At 35.6% G+C, this 23313-nt stretch overlaps 1 protein-coding gene across 1 annotated transcript in view; it reads left to right on the top strand.

Annotated features, from left to right (window-relative positions):
- The window catches only part of EMC2 (ER membrane protein complex subunit 2), a 392876-nt gene extending 369951 nt beyond the window's left edge, over positions 1 to 22925 (top strand). The window contains exon 15 of the transcript XR_014236531.1: positions 17853 to 22925. The gene's annotated coding sequence lies outside the window, so the exon portion shown is untranslated. The remainder of the gene's footprint in view (positions 1 to 17852) is intronic.
- Positions 22926 to 23313: the final 388 nt, after the last annotated feature.

The following is a 23313-nucleotide window of genomic DNA, read 5'->3' as shown; positions in this document are numbered from 1 at the left end:
CCTTTTTAACCCTTGATCTCCAACCTTCACTTGCCTTCAAAAGACAGCAAATGTCAAGGAATATCTTTCAATTTGCTGAGCTGGGTGATACATGAAGGTGCAAACTGGGAAGCTGAGAAAGACTTAAGTAGTACTATTTAAGGAAAGAGGTGGTGGAGGAAAATCCCAGAGTGGGAAGGAGGATGAAGTCAGACACTGAGAGGCTAGAAGAGAAGGATTTTGGAGGAGGAGGGAAGGGGAAAAAAAAAGTGTAAGAAGATTAAGGAAGATTCTTTGTGAGAAGAATGGGAAGAGGAAAAAGAAAGGGGATGACATTCTGTGCAAAATAATTTTTGGGTCCCCAAATTCTTGAGCCTGATATGTTTCGAAAGTCAAGTGATTTGTTTGTTTGTTTTGGTTCTTGTTTGATTTGGGTTTTTCTTTACGTAATTTAAAAAGCCAGACCTTTGCATGTATAATATATTTTGTAAAATCCCCAGTAGGATCTGGGGCAGCACACTATGATCAAACACATTAATATATTTTTCAGCAAAAAGTGGATATTCACACTAGTTTGGGTAAAGAAAGAGTGTAAGTAGCCTTTCAATAAGTTCAGATTTGGTTTTGCTGCCAAGTGGATTTCCTGCAAATTAATAAAAATACTTTTGATTTTAAGAGTTTATTGGATTTCAGAATCATAACTAAACAATTGTGGCCCTGTGTAAGCCCTTGCTTTCACCTCCCTAGCAGATCTTCTGGTCTTGACTAGGCTCACTTACGTGTCTGTGGTCAAATGCTGGGTCATTGACTGGTCTGGGATGGCCTGAGCTGGAATGACTGCTTGTCTCTGTTCTATGTGGTCTCCCAGCCTTCAGCCAACTAGATCAGGCTAGTTCACAGGGTGGCAGCAGGGTTCCGAGAGTGAGTGGAAGCACATAAAACCTTTTGGGAGCCAAGCTCAAAACAGGATCATTTCCAAGGCATTATTTTGTTAAATGAAATCACCAGCTTAGCCCAGATTCAAGAAATAGGAGAACAGACTTTCTCTTGATGAGAGGACGTACAAAGTCAAATTGCTTAGCATGTAGAACAATTTGGACAATTTTGTAATCAAGCTACCATAATAATAAAATGCTGAGTCTGAACATAAAGTGGGAGTGGGTGGAAAACTGATGCTGTCCAGATCCAGTCAGTGGTTGCCTTACCAATACCAATTTCCCACCATTCTCTTTTGTAACACTGCTTGAATCTCCCTCTAAGTAACCATCTTTCGCTTTTGTGTAGTAAAACTGTGGTTTGGGGGATATTGACTCTACCCTCTGCTCAAGGGTGCAAACCAATAAGCCTAATCACATTCCTCAGGCTACAGCAATTGGTCAAGAAAAAGGAAGGAACCCGTCTCAAGCCCAAAACACGGGACTGCCTTAGCCACACTTGACTCAGAAATATTCCAATCAAGGTAAAGTGCATAATTTTGATCAATGGTTGAGAATGGAGGAAGTACGTAGTCCCTGTTTCTGTTTAGAACCAGAAGGTAAGTTAGCCTGAGGATAAACTGACATACAGGAGAAGGCAAGAGGCTAAAGAATCACAAAGAAACAGAATGAAAGTCAAGGTTAGACTGTGCTGAATTTTCTCTTACCTTTGAGCTTCTTGATAACAAGTCAACAAAATGCCAGCTTGAGTTGGGTTTTCTAATACCTATGAAAGCATCCAAATATGATATATTTTCATACATTTTCTATCTCATTAGACTCCTTAAAGTAGATACCAGGTTTAATTTATTTCCAACTCCCCAGTTTGAGCATAGTGTCTATCTCATCATAAGTCTAAAATAAGTGTTTGGTAAAGGACCCTATATAATCTGAAGCCTGCTGTAATATAGTTCTCCAGTATGAATAAAATAGAAGCAATATCTATAAATAAGAAAACAAAAGGCAGTAAGTAGACCCCCAACTCATAGGGCTCAGTTCTTATTTGTAAATGAATGTGTAAATCAATTGATAAGTGAAGAATTTAAACCTGAAATCTATCATTTCATATAATTCTCCTATTTTGCTACAAGGATAGCTAAAACAAACAGGTACAAATAAATGCCTTTGGTTAAAAACAAACAAACAAACACCTCAACACAAAAAAATAAAAAATAAAAGTCCCTAATCAAAAGGGAAGAAATGTTCCAGAAGAAACAATCCAATCCAATCATTTTTTTTATGGATAGTGGGTTTCAAATAAGAAGAAAGAAAGGAAAATAAACAACAGAAGAACTGAAGAATAAGTTCATAGTGAATTGTCAGGAGCATGGCACTTCTACAAACAGCATCCTTATTTTGCAAAATCTATAAGCAAGCTAAGCCTGATTCCCTAGTCCTTATTAACATTTTGATTTTAGTGCTCCTAGAAAAAGGGAATTTGGTTATCTGGCAATGGTTGTTGCAAAAATTAACTAAAATGGATGCTTTGCTAAAATGAGAACTAAATAGCAATGTGGAATGTTAGTTCTGTGAGACAGAACCAGAGCTCTTACATGGTAAGAATTCCATGTTTCTTTGATCTTAATGGGAATTAGAACATAATGTATGTCTCAGCCTGCAAGATAAAACCCACCCTTTTAAAAATCAAGACAAAGTAACTTTAAATAGCAATAGAAATGAAGGCTAAATATTGGGAAAAAACACTGTAATGAACTGTAAAATATGTAATGAAAGAGTCTGTCACTGTGCAGAATCAATGTCACTGTCACATCTGCTAGGCTATGACATGCATCTATCAAAAATACTTTAGAGATAATTAAGTGGATCATTACTGTATTACTCTATCTCCCCCTCACTGTGCAGGCAGACTAAGTACCTCATTGCCAAATTCTCTTAACCCATTGGAGTCCTCATTTCTATCTTTATGCATTTATTAAAGTCTTATATATTCCTTATAGTCATGTCAGATGAGAATATGGCATGTCTTTCTTCAAGATTTATGATTAGGATGATATTGATAAAAATAGATGCTATCTTAGAATAATACCAAGTAAAATGAAATTCAACATTTCAAATACAAGGCAACTTAATTTATCCACCCTTTACCTAGCGATAGTTGGTAATTATTTTTTATTATGTTGCAGTCTGTACATCACATTTATTGCTTCACACATTTAGTGAAATTTATTGAGCACACACTCTGGTCAGGCACTATGCTAGATGCTGGGAATTCAGAGACAGAGGGACATATTATTAACATCTCTACTTTCAAGTGTTTCCCAATGTAATACAGGCTAGCCTGTAGAAGGAACATTTCCCAATCTTTTCCTTCTTCCTAAAAATGCCAGAGAAGTCCCAGTGGTTTAGTCCGCAAGCAGTTGTTCCTGTGTATTAAACGTCTTGCAACCCATTTACCTACTTACGAGATGCTTTAAACGTCTCCCAACTTAACCAGTTGTTCAATTGAATCACTTTAGATACCTGGCATTCTACTGAGTAGAATGTGCTGATGATATTTCATAAACTGGGAAATTTTTTTTCACTGCCTTCTCTCAACAACAGTGAAGATCCAAGTTCTCCTGAAGGAAAGATAGGAAGAAACTACCTTAAAATTATCAGAAAAGTCAAGCATTCATTTGATTCTCAAGCTAAACCAAAAGGGAAATAGCTGGTACATTTTGTCATAGAAAGTATAATGAAGTAAAAGACTCCAAAGTATTCCCCTTCCATCTAGCTATGAATTAATAGTAAAAAACACCGTTAAGGGCCTTTTATCCTCATAAATATTTTAAATTTCATGACCAGCTGTGCTTGCTATTTCTCTTTTAATTGAGCTGTGAGAATCCAATCACTGGAGTGGGTTAGCAGTTCTGACAATCTCAAGGGATTTTCCTGCTATCTCTGCTACCCCAAAGAAGCTGACTTTTGATAGTTTGATTATTGGAAGGAGGGAGAAGTTGATTTCAAATTAATGCATATTTTCAGATGTTTGTGTAAATGTGGATAATATTATTTTAAAAAGAATCTTATTTTTAGGAGATAAAATGATTTATATTTCAAAACCCATGATCCAGAAATGTGTGGGTGTCATAGTCATGTATCTCAGACCTTGAATCTGTTCTTTCTCTCTCTGAATATGAATTTGTACTGCTCTCTCTTCAGTAACTTAGATGTTGAGGCACTTCAGTCTTGCCTCAGTGCTCCCATAATCCTCTGCACATATCTCTGCCATCATATTTACCACACTGTTTGTCAGTTTCAGTTCCCATCTTCGCCACCAAAATGCAACTCCTGTAGAGGAGGGAATGTTGTTTATTTATCTCAATATCTCCAGTGCCTAGCAGAGTGTTGAACCAAAAAGTCAAAGCATATTGGATAAGAAAGGAAGGAAGAGTGTGTGGGGACAGAGAGAAGGGAGGGATGAAAGTAAGGAAATATGGAAGAGAGGAACGTGACAAGCAACAAGTGGAAAAGTATTTTAATAATGTGGTAGGAGGTGGTTAGAAACTCTCCATTGTAGCATCTACTTGGCAAAAACATCATGTTTGTTAAAAGCTAAATGTGGAAGATTTGTCAAAGAGAAAGAAACACTCAGGGGTAGAAAATGACTTCAAATATGCAACAGGATGGGGCTAACTTTAGTAAACTCTTTAAAAGCACAGGGACCCAAAATAACTATTTACTATGAAGTCTCAAAAATACCACAAAAATAACAATATGAACTTGGGCTATAACAACTTGACCTCAACATTTATACTTCATGTGGCTGTTTAAGACAAATAGTCACAAGTTTTTTGACTTGACCAAGAGGTGGGATCTATTTCCTCTCTCCTTGGATATCAGTGGGGCTGTTTCTCATTACTGACTGACAGAATGCAGAAGAAGTGACTTCGAGTGACTTTCAAAGCAAGGCCAAAAATGGCTATGCAGCTTCCATCTTGTTTACTGGAACACCCGCAGTCCTGAGCTTCCATGTTGGTGGTCTGACTACTCTGAGACCAATATACAGAAAGGCTGTGTGGAAGTGCTCAGTGGACATCCCAGCTGACTTCCCCGCAAACAGCTTCCATCAACTGTCTTCCCTGTGAACGAGCTATCTGGGACAATCTGCCTCATTGAGCCTTCATATAAATGCAGCCCAGCCATTAATTGACTGTCACTGCTTGAGAGACCCCCAGGAAGAAATGGCCAGCTGAGCACTTCCTGAATTTTTGAGCACAAAATTGTGAACAAAATAAAATAGTTGTTTTTATTTACTAATGTTTTAGGGTAACTTGTTACACAGCAAAATTAGCCAAAATCCTTCTGTTTATGGAACCTCTAATCAAGACCTACTTAAAGCATTTGGGAGGTCAGGTCCAGCCTATTTAATAACATTTTTCTGATACAAAAAAGCAAGTTTAAAAGAACTTTCCCTTAAATTTTTTGAAGAAACTGAATCTAAATGGTTTCAATTAGTGAAGAAAAATAGCTGAATACAGGAGAATATTAGTCACATACACATCATTTTAAAAAATTTGAGATAGTTGAGTATTTGGCAGAGTTTATTGATTTAGAAAGCAAACTTGGATAAACTTTTGGTTAGCCCCACTAAAGTACACATCTCATCTTTAAACATTTGTAAGCCTTGTACTAGCAGTTATAGCTGAGGTATGTGTGATGGATACATAAGGGGGAAAAGACAGGAAAAACCCACTGAACAAAAAGCTAGGTAATATTTTAGACAAAACTGAATAAAAATGCTATTTCTTCTGTAAGCAGAGAGTATATAAGTAACACAAAACAGGGATTCCTGAAGATATTCATTAAGGCATAATTTAAGGTTAAATATTTTAAAAGAGGTCACATATGGTTGGAAAGAAAGAAAAAGTTAACTTTCAAAAGGGGAACCTAATGAACCCCACAAAGTCTTCAAATTGTCTTAAGAATAGCTGAGGTTTTTCCTTTTTTATTGTATAGCAGTTTCATGTGAAGTTTATGGTAATCACTAGATACTGAAAAAACCTCCCGTTGGCAATCCTGGATCTTAACTGTCTTTTGAAGTAGCTCACAATATGGCAAATTCTAGAAATGAATGTAGTGTGGATCTTTCCTCCTGGCAAGAACATTCATTCTGAGAATGAAAGTTCAGGACATTTAGCTTATGTGAATTGGCAGAAAGCTAATGTTCTCCGAGGAAATTTTAGTATACTGGCAGTAATTATAATTGTCATGGCTCAGATTTTATTCATATCATGTGGTAAGAAATGACATTGCAAAGATATTTGAAGCACTCCCAGGTTTTCAACTTGCTTCAGTCTTTCTTGCTATCTATTTCTCACGTTTCTTTGGGCTTTCCTCTAACCTCTTTTCAGTTTTGTTCCTGATTTTTTTGAAAATATTTTATTTTTATCGAGAAATATTTGCAAAATTTTAAATGTAAATAGTGTTAAATATGACGTTCACTTGATCCCCTTGTCCTAGTCCATAGGGACAACTGCTTTCAACTTATTTAGCTTGTTTTCTAGATATTTATCTTCATAATTTAAAAATATATCCATATACTTCTTCATCAACAAAAATGTTCTATTATGGTATTTGAGGATTTAACTCAAAATTCCTCTTCTCCTGTCTTACCCTTCACATCATCTCAGCATATTTCAATTTTTAATTAAAAGAATATCCAATGTTTTCACTATTGTGACTACATAAATGTTGTTCATGCTGAACCAGGTAGAATACTATGATGCTTTTGATTTCTTACACAATTTATTTCCGCTGTAGTTACTAAAGCCCTAAAACTTTGCTTATTTGTTGTCTTTCATTTCTTTGAAGATCTAAGTCTCCTACACTCTCCCATAACTCTTTAAAATGCCTCTCAATACAATTTTCTTGACAGTCAAACATGTCAGATGAGTTATTAGTTCCAGGTATTTTTCCTAGAAACAGCTTTCATGCTCTGATCTGAGCAGTTTGCTCTCTAAGCCAGATAAACATGTTTTTGGTTTTGTTTTTGTTTTTTCCTGGAATTGTTGTTTACTTTCATCTTGGAAATTGCCTTTGCTTCTACTCTTTGCTGATTTTCCCCCCACCCCTACCCCCCAAATCTCTTGTTTATTAGTTTAGATTCAGCTATAAGTTATTTTTAAAAAAAGCTAACAAAAACTAAAATTAAAAAAACTCCTCAAAATTTGCTTAGATAATAGAAATTTATTTCTTTTCATGTAAAAAGAATCTAGTAGTAGATAGTCTGGGCTGGTGTCATGGCTTCACAAGTATCAAGTACCCAGGGTTCTATTTTGCCCCTCTACTATATTTACCAGGCTGCCTCATGGTCCAGAAGAGTTGCTCAGTCTCCAGCCATCATGTCTTTATTACAACCAGTATCAAGAAGGAAGGGTGAAAAAGGTACATTTTCTCCTTTAAAACAATTTTTCCTGTATTTTCTTGGCCCAAACATAATTCCTTAGCTATATTAACTTGCAAGGAAATAATTCTTTTGGGAAGTAAATTCTTTTATCTGAGCTGCAATATTCCTATCTAAATTTTGGAATTCTATTATCAAGTACCAAGTGTATAATGGATATTGGGAGGAAATTACCACATCTGCCATAATCTGCCTCATTGTGTGTGTGGCGGGGAACCAGGAATGGGCTGGGGAAGAAGTCACACTCTGAGGTAGCTTGGATGACATCCTTGACCAACCCCAGGGGAAGCTCAGAAGCTAAAATAGCTCATCAGAGATGTCCCTTTGGGGTCAGAATAGTTGGACCCTTACACCCCTGCCTCTGTCAATCATTAGATGAGAGTTACTCTAGGAAGCATATAATCTTGGGTGAAGCAGCTCTTTCGAGCTAAAGCAATCTCTGAAGAGGCTGACAGCTGTCTTTCACAGCCCTACCTGCCTACTTTTTTATCCTATCATGATAGAAAGGACTTCTCTGAATGGGAATCTGGAGGACTTAGCCTTACTGTTATCACCAACCACGTGAGACTAGTTTCTTCAAAATATTTTAAAAAGTCTCCTTAGCTAAGGTATAAACAGATGAGAATGTTTGAGTGCAAGTTTAAACAGGATCATGGAGTAAATGCAAAGTAATACTACTGAGGCCTATCGCTGAGTATTCTTAAGCTTTCTGAGTATTGCAGAAAACGTAAGACAAGATCTTAATTGCTATCTTGTGAGTGAGTATATTCAAGAATCCACACTTCCAACATCCTTATTTAGAACCTACACCCTGTGCTGAAAATTGGAGCTTCCTCTATGGGAACCAGGACACAGATTTAATTCTAATTTTGTTATCTTCCTAACAAAAGATCCATCCATGTTCCCATCCTAGGCAAATCCTTTCTTGATCTGCTGCTTATTCAGTGCCTCTGTGACTCCTTTGTATCCCTGCATATACACAGCCATGCACGAAGGTTTATATGAAGTGTCTCTGCCATATGCTCTCAAGAAGCCTGCCCATATATCCAAGCCTTCACATCATCTGAAAACATTTCCATGGCCATCATCCCAGTGTCATTATCCTCTTGTCCAGGTTTCACTAACTCTGTGTCTCCTTTCTATTTGTCACACTTTTTTATGTGTTGTTGCCCAGATTCTCCTATGATTTCTATTTCCTTAAAAATTATAGAAAATATCAATTGATTGAAGACAATTTAAAATATTTATAATTCCCAACTCTCTCACTTTCTAAGTTGGTCAGGTCCTAAGGAAGATACTCTTGAATGTTCGGTGGATTGGTAGCTGATGGTATAAATAAAGATGGTGAATGAAGAATAAAAATGAGCAATTATACTCCAATAAAGATCTATTAAAATTTTTTTTTTAAATGTGCCTTTTCTGGCCACTTCCTTGTATATATATATAATTTTTCCTCCAGAAGAATCATTCTAATGGGTTTTTCCAGTTTTGCAAATATAAGGGTCTGAGGCACCCATAGTCCTAGGGGAATGATATTACAGGATGTTTGTGAACTTGAGAAAGGATGTTCCTCTGAATAACAGCCCTGGATATGCGGCTGTGGTTGCTAAGGAAGAGGTAAATAAACATGCATAGGGACCCTTTCTTTCAAAGTTCGAGCACTGCTCTGAGGGAGAGATATGGTCTTACTAATGTATTATGGCTGGAAAGGAAATCAAGGACCTGAAAAAAAATTCAGGAGTGGAGGAGAAGTCTGGATTGGTAACCCAGTTTCAATACCTAGACTTAGATGATCATGGCAAGGGCTGTGTTCAGTTTGATGTTCTAGTGGTTGAATTGTCATCTTGGGACCCAGATCATGGGCAGTACTATGACCTGTGCAAAACTGGGAGGAGTTAGGGACTCACTGAAGCATAGGACTCTGCGGGACCAGTGTTAATTTCATCGTTATAGAGGCAGAAGCAATATAGGGAGAAAGCTGGGCTCCACAGGCAAACTAATCTGACTTTTACATTTTCTATGCTTAGTGTTTGAAAGCAGAATGGACTCTTTTGCATTCATTAAAGCAAAAGTATTCTTAAATAATTTAGGGATAGAATGTAGCCTCAAAAAGGAGATTCTTAGCTTCCTGTTTATTTGACTATGTGGAGACTGGATTAATTAATTGAAAAATAAAATTAAGGTGACTATTATGGACTTAATGTTTGTGTGTCCCCAACATTCATATGTTGTAGCCCTGACTTCCAGTGTGACTATATTTGGAGATGGAGCTTTTTGGAGCTAATGAAGGTTAAATGAGGTCATGAGGGTTGGGTCCTGATCTAATAGGATCAGTGTCCTTATAAGAAGAGACACCAGAGGGATCTCTTTCTCTCTGTCCACCATGTGAGAACATAGGGAAAAAGTGGCCATCTGCAAGTCATAAAGGAGCTCTCACCAAGAAGCAAATTGACCAGAATCTTGACCTTGGCCTTCTAGTTTTCAGAATTGTAAGAAAATAAATTTCTGTTACTTAAGCCACCTAGTCAATGATATCTTGTTATGGCAGCTGAGCTGACTAGTACCGTGACACATTTGTACTCCAAGCTGATGAAATAGGTCATAATAGTCTCATCAAAATAATGAAGAACTTTTTTTTTCCCTTGGTAAGAGGTATAGGGTCAAGTTTAATGGGAACAAATGTATACAATAACACAAGCATAAAACCAGGAATATTTATATTGTTCACAAACACTCACATGGAAGCTAAACAGAAATAAGAATTTAAAGAAAAATTCTGAGTGCTGGGGACCTTGTTACTCAAGTTCAGCTTAATATTGGATGCAGTTGGCCATCTGTTACCCTAAGCTAACAATTATGACATTTTAAAAGGCCAACCAGAGAAAGGTAGATTTTCCTTGTGGTCTGAATATTGCCCGTACAAAGTTCTGGAGTTATTTTTAAGAACCCACATGTCTCTGAGATAACATTCATGCATGACAATTTTTGTAAATGTCTTCTTTTTCCTTATTCTTAAAGGAATGGAAAGTGGAATGAAAATCTATTGAAGTCAATGGTTTGTAATTAAATTCTGGGATGATTAAATAACTAAAGCACATTACCTATGAGCATTTAAGATGATATAATACTTCTGCTGTGGGAAGTCACAAATAAAATTCCATTCCATTACAATGTTTCTTTTTTCTTTATGAACTAAGGTGGACTCTGTCTTTATTTGCTAGTTGAAAAAGGCACTGCTGGTGATGAGGTAGCTATACAGAGTGACGGGACAAATGACCCTACCAGGATCAATGCAATGGTTCACTGATGCCTGACCAATATTACTTTCTACATGACAGACTGAAAGAATAGAAACATCATGAAAAGATTTACTGAGCTTAGGACACAAGCAATTTATTATTAATTTTCAGTTAGCATTGAAAGAAGACCATTTTGATTCAGGCTTGATTTCTTGGTCATTTGGAAATTTTAAGCATTGGAATGTATCTTTTGAGGAAGATTTTAAAAATTAGGATTTTTTAAGAAAAAGAAAACATTAATTTATTCCTCTGGATAAGTGGTAACCTGCTCAGTTCTCTCTCCTGTGGCAAGATCAAGGTCTTGAGTCAGCTAGGTATGGGTTTGATTCTGGGCTCACCATAGCTGTATGGCCTTGAGTATGCATTTTTTCCTTATCTGAAAAGTATGGTAGGATGATAGTGAAGATTAAATGAGCATATACATGGAAAAGTTTAATACAGGCCCTGGCCCACAGCAGCCATTCAATAAATCATAGCTACTGCTGTTGTGAAGATCCTGCTGATGCTGCTGATGGTGATAAGTATGCTAGGCAAGAGTAGAAAGAGCATTCGTCCTATATTTGTCATATTCACTCAACATTGTTTCTGCAAATATTCACGAAGCCATGGGTCTGACTCTGAGTTAGACACCTGGTGTAAAAATTATAAACAAAATAGATATGACTCCTGCGTTCATTGTGCTTATGGAGGAGTCATGAGGCAAATCACAAACTGAAAATCATAAACATAAATATAGAAATGCAAATAAGTATAAGCTTTATAAAGAAAAATTCACAGTACTATGGGAGAATATAAAAGGGGAATGAAGACAGAGGGGTGTGAAGAAGGGCCTCTTTAAAGAAACATTGCTGAGACCTGAAGAAATAGAATGTGATAACAGGCAAATAGTTTAGTGAAGTGCGCTCCAGGCAGAGGGAAGAAACGTGTGCACCTGAAGAACTGCAGGAAGACTACTGGGGCTGAAATTAGTTGAGGGTTGGGGAGAAGTGGTACTACATGAAGAGGGAGAAGTAGACAGGGTCTAGACTGGACTTATTAAAGACTAAAGTCATTTTGAACAGAAGAGTGACATGATCTAGTTTACATGTTTTAAAAAGCACTTGGATAGCTTTGTGAATAATGGAGAAGAAAGATACAGGAGCAGAACAGATTGATGACAAGTTAAAAGCTACGGTATTATTCCAGGGAGAGTATAATAACAGCTTAAGGAAGCATCATGGCAGTGGAGAAAGAGATGAATGAATATTTTATATATAAATTGCCTGGCATATTATTATATTATTACAATCATAATTTTTGTAAATATGAAATGCAGCTGAAGATGTATCTATACATCTTCATATATGTGTATGTATACATCTTCAGCTGCATTTCATATTTACAGTGATTATGATGATAATAATAATATAATATGCCAAGCAATTTATTAAGCCCTTTCAAATGCATTATACCATTTAATGCTTAGAACCTCTTTAAAAAGCAGATACTACTTTCTTAATCCTTTTTTAAAATAAAAGTCAGAAAAGTTAAAATAACTTGCTCAAGGTCAAACAGGTAGAAAGTAGTATTGCTGGGATCTGACTTTATATCTGTCTTGATTCTAAAACCCATATCCTTAAGCATTACTCTATTCTGTGCTTACCATCTGATCTAGATAATATGTCTACATGCTATCCCTCTGCACTGGTACCAGGGATTCCTTTCAACTTCCAAACACTCAGACTTTGGAGTGACCATGGGGACAGAGCTGTGCCAGGAGCACCTGTATGAGGCAGCTGCAGTCAACTTTAAATCTACCCCAATATCAGTATCACCAGCAGCTCTAGGAGCTCTCCTCCAGAGTGCTCTAGTGTTTCAGAAAAGTGACCTTTAGAGAAAGTAAGAGGAATTATTGAAGCTTTACCTGCACACATTAGGAAAAGTGGAATGGTAATTGCTGTATATTGTATGGTGCCGCAGATGATCAAGCAGAGGAAGTGGAATAAGTGTTTTGAAAGGACTGTGGAAGATCACCAAACCAGAAGTGTTTTAATCAGAGGAGCAGGGTCCGAAATTTGAATGACATCAGGTGGAGAATAAAGATTCAGATAGATAACTAAGAGGAAATGCTTTGGTGGGGGGAAAGGAGAGAATAGACTGATGAATAAAGTATAAAGATCTTGACATAGCTGCAGAGAAGAAACATGGAAAAACATGTCAGATGTTAGAGAGTGGAAAGTACAACAGTAATTGATACCACTATTGAAAGGTTACTATATGCTGTATGCAATTGTGTCATCTTGTTTAATTCACTCTCACAATAACATTTATTTACCGAGGCTCAAAGATAACAAGAAAATTGCCTTGCATTACCCAGTTAATAAGTGGTAGAGTCAGGAATTATGTCTGTCTACCTTCAATGTTGAACTCAAATACTATATTCTCCTGACACCAAGAGGAGGAGAGGGGAGTGGATTTTGAATGAATCCTCTCTGTGATTCTTGTCTCTAATCCTAAAGGGGAAGGGAGCCCATAAAAGAGAGAACAGAAGAAAAGAGGAAAATACGATACCTGAATAGGCTTTAGAATGACCTCTCTTTAGAAGACAACCACTCTGGCTGAGAGATTAAAGTGAAGGCTGCAAAGCTTGACAAACTGTACAGGCAAATCCTAAAGGGCTGTATCTCTAGTGACAGAATGAGGTTTTTCAGGAGTTACTGCAGATAACAGACAAACAGTAGTACATTTGAATCACACATGGGGAATAATAAGAGTGATGAGATTTCTGTTCTTACTGTCTCCTTCTTTAGTTTGATACATTGTATGGGGGTGGGAGGGGATTTACATTAGAGCTTAGAAGTATTAAAATGTGCAAGATGCCACCAGTCAGAATTTAACTGGTTGCCATTTGGTCAAGGGAGCCTATTTCTAGTAAAAGAATACATTAACAGAGAGATAAGAAACTTCTAGGTCAAAGGCCAACGCTGTTTAAGGGGGAAGACAGTGAGCTCCTGAGGTCTGTGACTTGCAATTGTCACATGGCTAGTTGCTGGTTATAATGAGAGCTGCCATTCATCAAGCACTTCCTATACTAGGCACTGCTCTTAGAGCTCCCCATTCTTTAATAAGGAATCATTCAATTCTCATAAAACCCCATATAATACTAGGTGCTATAATTATAATAATTCACATTTTATAGGTAAAACAGAAGCAGAGAAAGAAAGTTAAGAAATTTGTCTAAAGCTGTACCGCTAGTAGGTATTACAGGTGGGATTTGAGCCTAGGAGATTTAACTCTACAGTCTGTACTATGCTGTCTCTCTTTTCTGTAAATCCTGTGTCCTCTTTTCTATTTTTCTGAGTGGCTGTTTGGGTTTTGAGGATATACATCTCACGTGCTCTAACATTCTAGCATTCCTAAAGTCAATAATGCAGATTAGATCTTTTTTGAGACCCTCCTCACTTTGCCTATATTAAAAATAATAAAATGGCATTTTTAAGCAGCACTGAAAGTTAATTGACTCCAAAAAAAACTTCTTTACTTTGAAGCACTCTATAAAAAGTGTTGTTCTTTTATATACATAAAGATGGAACCCTAGATAGAAACTTAGGGATTGAAGAACTTATTGCAGAGCTTAACACACAAAAACACATATTAAATGTTGTTTGAGGAGAGTGGGTGAGAATTGCCATACTTAAATATGTCTAATTTCATAAAGGTTTTTAACTTTTCCTTTTTAAAAAGGTAGGCTTAACTTTCCCTCTCTAAGTGGGTATGCTGGGGGTTGGCTTGGTTGGAAGTGCTTTAGTGGATCAAGACTTTAAAGAGAGTGTCTTCCCTTAAAGCTGTTGCCAATGATGACAAGAGAAGGTGAGGCACAGCCAAAGGTTAAGAGTGAGATTCATGCCACTAAGCCAGAGAAGGAAGGCCAACTGGGCCACCAGCCTAGAGACCAAAAACTAATATGGAAAGCTAAAGTCTAGTGTTACAATGATTAGCAAGAAACAGCAGTCAAGGTAAGCAAAAATTACCTAGACCACTCAGGGTTGTCACCCATGCTTTTATGTGGCATCTGCTGCTCAGAGTTGCTTGGGAGAGCTAACTCTGTATAAAGGGCAGCGATGGGTCAAGTTGAATGTCTCGGATAACAGAGACATTTTGAAAATATATACCAATGGAAGGAGAACACAGAGTAGTATGACAACACAGTCTCCTTTAGTCAACTGTGATAGTTTTTCCTTCAAAAATTCACTTTTCTCATTGTATGTTTTATTGATTTCTCTTCTCTCATTACAGTCACTCTCAATAATGTTATCTTAGTTTTCCTCCCCTATACCACAAAAGGCAGAAATGAAATTTCTGTCTTTCTGCTCTCAGAGACATCTTCACAGAACACTGCAGAACCAAGTGGGAGACATGAGCTTTTCTGATTTCAGCCAAAAATATATTAAATCAAGTGGGAGTCAAAAGGGGGCTGTCACTGTATTGGTTAAGAGTGAAGGTTTTGGTATGAGAAAACCTGGGCTCCAAGTACACACTACGGCTTACCCACTATGTTCTCTACTGCTCAGACTGCATGGCCCTGGGCAAGGTTATCTGCTTTGTAAAATATTATAATCATTCCAACTTCATAAAATTGGATAGTTGAGTTAGAGGATGCAAATGAGGTTTAAGCATAGTAGGTACCTACTAGATGGTGGCTATTATTTTTGTTGATATTGTTGTTATCATTTAAAATGGTCAACAATTTCAGGGCTTACATGGTGGGGGAGAAAGCTTATTTAAAGCACCTCAGCTCCCTCCTGGCACACAACTATATTTCAAGCACAGAAAATGACTATCTCACCTTGACAGGGGCCGTTTTCTAATTTAAAGTGTTTGATGACTTACTGCAAGAAAACCGAGGGAAAAAAGCATAGTACAATGCTCAATTTAGGTTAACAATATTTCATCCTCTTGCTTTGGAATGCAAGGACTGGGATTGGTTCCTCCAGCCTCTATTAAGGGGCACCTGGTTGATTTGAAATATGCATTCTGGTTTGACAGTGGAAAATATGACTCATCTATCTCAGTGAGCTTAGAGGAAAATATTGATAAGCTTCAAGGTTAGAATGGGGCAGTGGGGATAAAAAGAAGAATGAATTTATAAAGAATAGTTAAATCTTAAAATTATTATAAAAATAGAACCAAGGCATTTATTAATGTAAATTTGAAAAATTTCAAATAGATGATTCAACCAAATTTCCCATTCACTCATTCATTTTTTCATTCAACAGATATTTATTCAGTGCTCACTATGTCCTAGATGCTTGAAATTTATATTGTCTTTATCTCCAACAATGGGTCATGGGATTGGCCTGAACAATAACAACAAAAGGCTAATGAAATAAAATAGAATTTTACAACAGTCTTGGGTTATACTCCTTTCGTGATTTTTTTATTTAGCAAGTTTACTTCTTCTCACTTTGCACCCCAATCCCCATCTCCTTGCCCCATCCAACCTCTGGCTAAGGCAATGGAAGGAGATTGGAGGGCAGGAGTAGAGAGGCCAAGGAATTTCTGTTCCCATCTTGCTTGCCCCTCTTCATGTCCCTTCCTTTTCTCACTTGGCTCCAGTAACACTATTTCCTCTCCTTGCTCCTTCAGGCTTAGAACTGGTAATGCCTTTCACTTTTTGGTAGTATGTGAGTGCTTCTGCACCCCATGACTGTTCCCTTATCTCTGTCCACTCCTTTGTAGATAGCCCTTTTATTACATTTTCTTTAAAATACCATCTGTGTGAGCCTTCTCCTTCCTGCCTGGACTTTGAATGATAAATAACTGCACCTATATGACTGAGTTAAGAACTCATTTGTTATCAACAATAAACAAAAAAATTACCTAAAACAGTTTTAATATTTCCAAATTGATACCTTTACCCCCGAGTATCATGAAGTGAAACTACTTCACTATTGCTGTAATTCAAGTTTATATACACATATCTAGGAATGTATATACAGGTCATTGACCATCAGTGACCTTCAGACAACAATTTGCCTGCTAGCTTTTATTGTCCTGAGATTTTAAATTAACACACACATTGTTTTATGTAGGTAAGCCCTACATTCCCAAATGTGTCTGGACAGGTGCATCAAGACTTTTCCACAAGAGACTGAGATATTCCTTCTCTGCTTCACAATTTCTCTTGATTGTAGAGAATAGTGACAAGAAGCTAGAAAGAAAACACTATGTTTTACAGTTTAGCAGGAAATTCAAAAGGAACAGATAGGCAATCTGCTGCTTCTCTCCCATATGGGTGACAATAATGCATTGGAAGAATAAGTACTAAATAGCTAAATGAAAAGCTCAAACTGTGATTGCTGAAGAGTTTAATTTTAGGGCAAACCGGGATGCTTTCCCAATCTACAAGAGGTAGAAACAGAGAGAAACTCAAAATGTCTCACCTGTAAACAGTGGTCCTTAAAAACCTTGTGTGTTTCAGAGGGAACATCAGTAAAGTTATTTAGTGAAAATGCTAAGAAAGATTCTAGTTGAGAATGAAAAATTTTGATTATTTATACATATCTTACTCTGAAAACCAAAGTAAAAATATTGTTTTGATTAATTCTTTAGTTACATTCATTAAGAGCAGGTTATCAAAGTATTTATTAGAATTAAGTTTAAGTAAAATATTTATTGAAAACTGTATAAAACACACTGTACAAATATATTGCTATGGATTGAACAGTGGGAGAGCTTATTCTGCCTGGGTCAAATGGCTATATTGAAAATTAGATGAAGAGTATCTATAGAATATTGATTGAAATATTTTGAACATTTCCTCTCTGCCAGATTAGTAAACACCTGTGAAAAACAATTTTTTGCTATTAGGATCATCATTTGCTAATCTAATAGTCTGTGGCCCATTCCTTATCTGAAATAAAATAAGTAAATCTCACACTTGGTTCCTAGAATATTCTTTCAAGACATTCACATTACCTCCATTCTCCAGATTTCACTTCCATTTCTTGTTGTTATTCAAAGACTCCTAGCAAAGAATAAATAATCAAATGTGCAGTTTTTCTTGGTACTCAAGGTTATACTTTGACTATGTCAGGAGACAAACTCATTCTGAGATTACATACTATTACAAATAACTCTCTTATCTTGGGATTCAATTCTCTTTGCACCAGCATTAGAGTCATCCTTTTTGTGATATGAGTTTCTTTCTTACAGGCATTGAAAACACAAACAAGACAAAGAAAGAAGAAAACAAAGTAAGAGTTGAATAACTGAACATTCCCTTTATCCCGGTGATTCTTTATCCTCCCCCCCACCCCACCTCCCCCAACACGTCTGCCTTGGGCTTCAGTTAACTCGTATGAATACAAGAGACCTGACTTTTAGAAAATGAGGTTTCAGCCTCTTTTCTTATCCTGCCTTCAAAGTAATTTTGATAGAGACAGGACTGGGTCAACCACATTTATCTTGGTAATTCCTGAATACCAGCTTTTGAGATAGTTTTATTCTTATAACAAAAATGTGTTCCACCTGATATCAAGCTTCCTGACAAGGTTGGCCTGGTATATTTTAATATATACAACCCCGGATGCTAATGTGTGCACAGATTTTCTGAACCAAACATAGTCTGTTAGTTGACATCACAATATTAGGAGATCAGCGTGATAGAACTGGCAGTAGTTCTGAAAAGGATTCTTATATCAAAAAATCTCCTTTGGAAAAACTACTTCCTACTGGCTATTATAACATAGGTAACTACATTAATAAAAGATGGAAATTCTTGGTTACACTTTTGTATGATTATAATTTTCAAGTGCTAAATAGGCTTCTGATTAAGCCCAAGGGGAATTTTACTTACATTTCTGATTAAGAGAGAAATATTCTTGATTATTTAATGGTCAACACTCTTTCCCTCCTTCCTTAAAAAAGATATTTTGGATTCAGGTGAGAATCATCATTCCCCCCTTAACTTTATTCTGACCTTCAATATTGCACTTGATCTGATAAAGCATATAACTGGAACAGTGAAAACAAAATGAGGCTCTTTAGAATTTCATGAGTGACCTTAGGAAGTAAAAAAAATGCCCAGTATTCTGCTCATGATTCTTCTGAGAGAGGTTTTTCCCTCTAAATACATACCAATATATACAACATATAGAAGAGCACAATATAGACAACCAAGGGCTCAAAGAAGGAACAGAAAGAAAAAAAAAATACTAGTAAGTTTGTGAATAAGACCTAAGAAACAATCTCAGATAAAATTAGAATCAACATCTTATTATTGAATAAATGACTTCACTAGAAGTCTAAAGAAAATTTGCTTCCAATATAAAGGTTAATATAAAATTAAGATTAGGCAATAAATAGAGTTACCCACGTACTATGAATAAAAACAAATCCCTTTTGCTGACCACATAGGATATTTACCCCAATTTATTCTTCAATTCATAGATGGTAATGTTTTATATATTAGGTAAAAGTAATTCTATTTATTTTTCAATATAGTAGTAGTTAGCTAAAAGTTTAAAAGACCCACTAGTAGTTTGTTATATCAGAAGTATGAAATTTATCCTTAGTGGTAGACTCAAATCCTTACTCTTTATCTTAGTTAATACATTGAGCATAGCTCTATCCAGACAGGTATAAAGTCTACCCCATCTTCAAAAGGTAGAAACCCTTCTTATACTCAAATTATAAACCTATTAATCTACCCACCTTCACTGTAAAATTTAATGCCAACTCCAAATACAACCTATGTTTGATTCTAGCATAAACAAATGAGTTGGTTTTATATATTATCCCATTTAAAAAAAAAAAAACTAGGACATGAGGCCTGATAGGGTTAAGAAATTTTCTCAATGTCTTAACAGATTTCAAGATTTAATTTTCATTGTAATATTCCATGGAGACTAATTTCTTAGACTCTAAGCTTCATACAGGCAGAAATGTATTTAGTTTAGTGGTATATGCACAATACCTACAACTGTGCCTGTAGTGTAGAAAGCAGTTGTTAACTGTTCATGTTAAAGTCACAGCTACCATGGAATAACCTCTGTTTCATTTTCACCAAGAAAATAGTATAGGATAACAAAAATTTTTTTTGCAGTATTTAACAACCCTTTCCAGTTCTTTGATTTCACAGAGTAATAGAATTTTATACCTTGGGGAAAACTTCAGGGTTATACGCTCAGTTCCTTCATAACTGAATGTCTGTTCCCAAAGCAAACTAATTTTATTGTAAATCTCAAGTTAATCTTACTTTTCAAAAATTAATATTATTACCAGAACGGGAATGGTTGAAAATAGCTTTGTGATGGATGAGATATCAATTCTAAACAGTTTGAAATGGGGCTGTGTCCTAGTTTCCCTTCTCATTTCCTAAATATTTTGGTGTAGCTAATGGTTTTAGAGTTATGTGTCATCCAGCTAGCAGGAGTAAAATCAAGAAAACTACCTCCATCAATGTCAATGACATGAACTAGGTATCTTTGACTAGTTATTGCTTCAGACCAGCTCAGCATTAATTTCATAACCACCAAGCAAACAATTGAAAGTCAATTGGTCAGAGTTTCCTGAAACACAGTCAACTTTTCAGGTACAAATTTCTCAATTTCTACTGTCTGCCTAGCACCTAAACTATATGTTTAAGGTTTTCATTAAATAACCTCATTTTTAATTTCAAATATAAACTTGCTATTACTATTTATTTGGAAACTTTTATCATAGGTCATAAGTATAAAGTAATTGTAAAATTAAATATTATATAAATAAAACACATTAAATTTTACCTATGTTCTTCTCTGGGCACTCTGGGTAGGAATTCAAAGTAAAGTGCTAACTATCTGGATGATGTACAATAAGTTTCTCAAGGGACCTTTTCATCTGTTATCTCACTGATAAAATGTGGATAGTAATAATTCCTATCTCAGAGGACTTTAGTGAAAATTAAATGAAATAAAGGTGTCAAGTCTCTTCAAACTGATCTAAAGATGTTATGTTTCCCTAATCAGATTCTCTACAGATTTTTTTTCTTTTGAGAAAATTTATAACCTGATTTTAAGTTTTATATGAAGTACAAGGCAATTTATATGGAAAATAGCCAAGGCAATTTTGAAGAAGCAGAACAAATTTGAAAGCATTTCACTGACTATTAGAAAGCTATATTAATCAAGATATTGGTAGATAGGAGCAATGATAGACAAACTGATCAATGAGATGAAATACAGTGCCAGAATCAGATATATTCAGTGCCACATATATTCAGTCACCTGAAATACAAAGACGATGGCAGTACAGTGCAGTTCTTATTCAACAGTGCTGCATCAATTGGATATCTATGTGGAAAAAATATGTATCTTGACCCCTATTTCACACTGTACAAAAAAAAAAAAATCAATTCCAAGTGAATTGAAGATGTAAATGTCAAAGAGAAAACAAAGCTTACAGGAGACCATCTTCATGACTTAGGCATAAACAAAGATTTCTTAGGCAGAAAACAAAAACCACAAACCATTATTTTTTTAAAAATTATAATGGAATTTTATTAAGAATTTATGTTCATCAAGGCAATAATAATAGTGTCTAAAAGCAACCCATGGGCAGAAAAAAATATTTATAATATATTTATCTGACAAAGAACTTATACCCATGATATATTAAAAAAAACTCCTACAAATCAATAATCTCTTGCAAATTACACAACACATAAAAAACTGTACAAAAAGAGTTGAACCCTTCTCACAGGAGAATATCCAAATGCTTAATAAACATAAAAAGATGTTGAACTTCATGAGCCACAAAGGAAATGAAAATTAAAACACCCACAATGGAAGATGATATATTTGTAATATAGTTGCATGGCACAAAACTAGTACCCAGAATATAATAAAGTATTTCTGAAAATCAAAACAGTAAGACAGACTACCCAGTAGAAGAATGGGCAAAAGACTTGAACAGGCTTTTCACAAAGAAGGAAATCCAAAGAACCAATAAACCAATAAAGGTGTTCAACTTCTCCCATCATCAGGGAAATACAAATTAAAAACCACAGTGAAATATTATGACATAATGGCTAGGTCAAGTAAAGTCTACCAATAACAAATGTGGGTAAAAATTTGGAACAATATCTATTATTGTAAACATCCTGTAATAGTTTAAATTAGTGCAGCATTTCTGAAAATATTTAGGCATTATCTATTAAAAGTGAAAAGATGTTAGGTATGTACCATAAACCTAACCACATCTACAAAGAACACATATGAATTCTCATAGCAGCATTGTTTAGGATGGCTAACAATTGGCAACAAGCCAAAAGTCTTTTAACAGTAGAATGGATAAATAATTTTTGGTATATTTTTGCAAAGGGGTACCATAAAGCAATGAAAATGAACTATGCTACACGCAACATGTAAGAACCTCACAGAGAAGCATGAAATAGAAGAATAGATAAGCACGATTTTCTTCAAAACCAAAAAAGAAAGTAAACTAACATGTTTATAGATATGTGGTAGAACTATTAAGAAATATAAGGAAATTGTTACAGAACTGTCATCACAAAAGTCAGGTTGGCAATTACTCTTTGGAGGTAGAAATTTAAGATCAGAAAAGACAGCCAGGGTCTTCTGGGAGCTGGCAGCAATGTTCTCTTTCTTAACCTGGACGCTGCTGGATAATAGTCACTCTGTAGTTATTTATTAAGCTTTACACCTTTTCCATATATATGCTATGCTATATTTCACAATTTTTTAAAAGTTGAAAAAAGAAAAGAGAAATAGAGAAAGGGTATCCATTTTGTTGGTATGGGTCATAACAAAGACACAGCTCAATAGGCAATCCGGTTTTTTAGGATGACTATATTCCTAGAAGCTCAGTCTAGAGTATGTAATATGTTCCTTTGGCTCTTTTGGAATGGCTAAAATGAAAAAGCTGAAACGTAGCAAGTATTGAAAAGGATGTGGAGTAACCGGAATAGTCACACACTATAGGTGCAAATGTAAATTGATATAACAACTTTGGAAAACTCTTCAACTGAAGTTGATTATAGACATACCTATGACCCAGCAATTCCACTCATAAGCATATACACAATAGAAATATGCTTATATATTTATCAAAAGACATATACTAGAATATTCATAGCAACACTGTTCTTTGTAGCCCCAAATTGGAAACTGTACAAATGGACAATGATGTAATGAATGATAATGGAATGGATAAGTGAATGGTGATATCTTTACACAATGGAATACTATTCAGCAATAAAAATAAATAATTTATAATTCCAAACAATGTTATGGATGAATCTCGCAAACAAAACACTGAGCACAAGCAGTACATACAGATGTGTTTATTTATATAGTACTTTAACAGGCAAAATTAATCTGAGCTGTTAGAAGTCAGGATGCAATTATCCTTGAGTAGGTAGGAATAGAAGAGGTCACAGAGGGGTGCTTGTTATATTCTGTTTCTTGACTAGGGTGCAGGTTAAAAGGATGAGTTCAGTTTTTTAAAAATCATCACTCTAAACATATGACTTATGCACTTTTCCGTATAGATACATTAAACTTCTCTGTGGGTTTACATATGTGAATGGGATTACATATGTGAAGTTCTTATAAGTGTACCTGGTATGTAGAGCTCTAAAAATCATCAGTTATTATTTTGTATTGTTATTGAT

Source organism: Balaenoptera borealis (assembly GCF_965194805.1).
Source record: "Balaenoptera borealis genome assembly, chromosome: 17".
Classification (NCBI taxonomy): domain Eukaryota; kingdom Metazoa; phylum Chordata; class Mammalia; order Artiodactyla; family Balaenopteridae; genus Balaenoptera; species Balaenoptera borealis.
The sequence above is the reverse complement of the archived record's forward strand: the minus strand, read 5'-3'. Positions and strand labels throughout refer to the sequence as shown.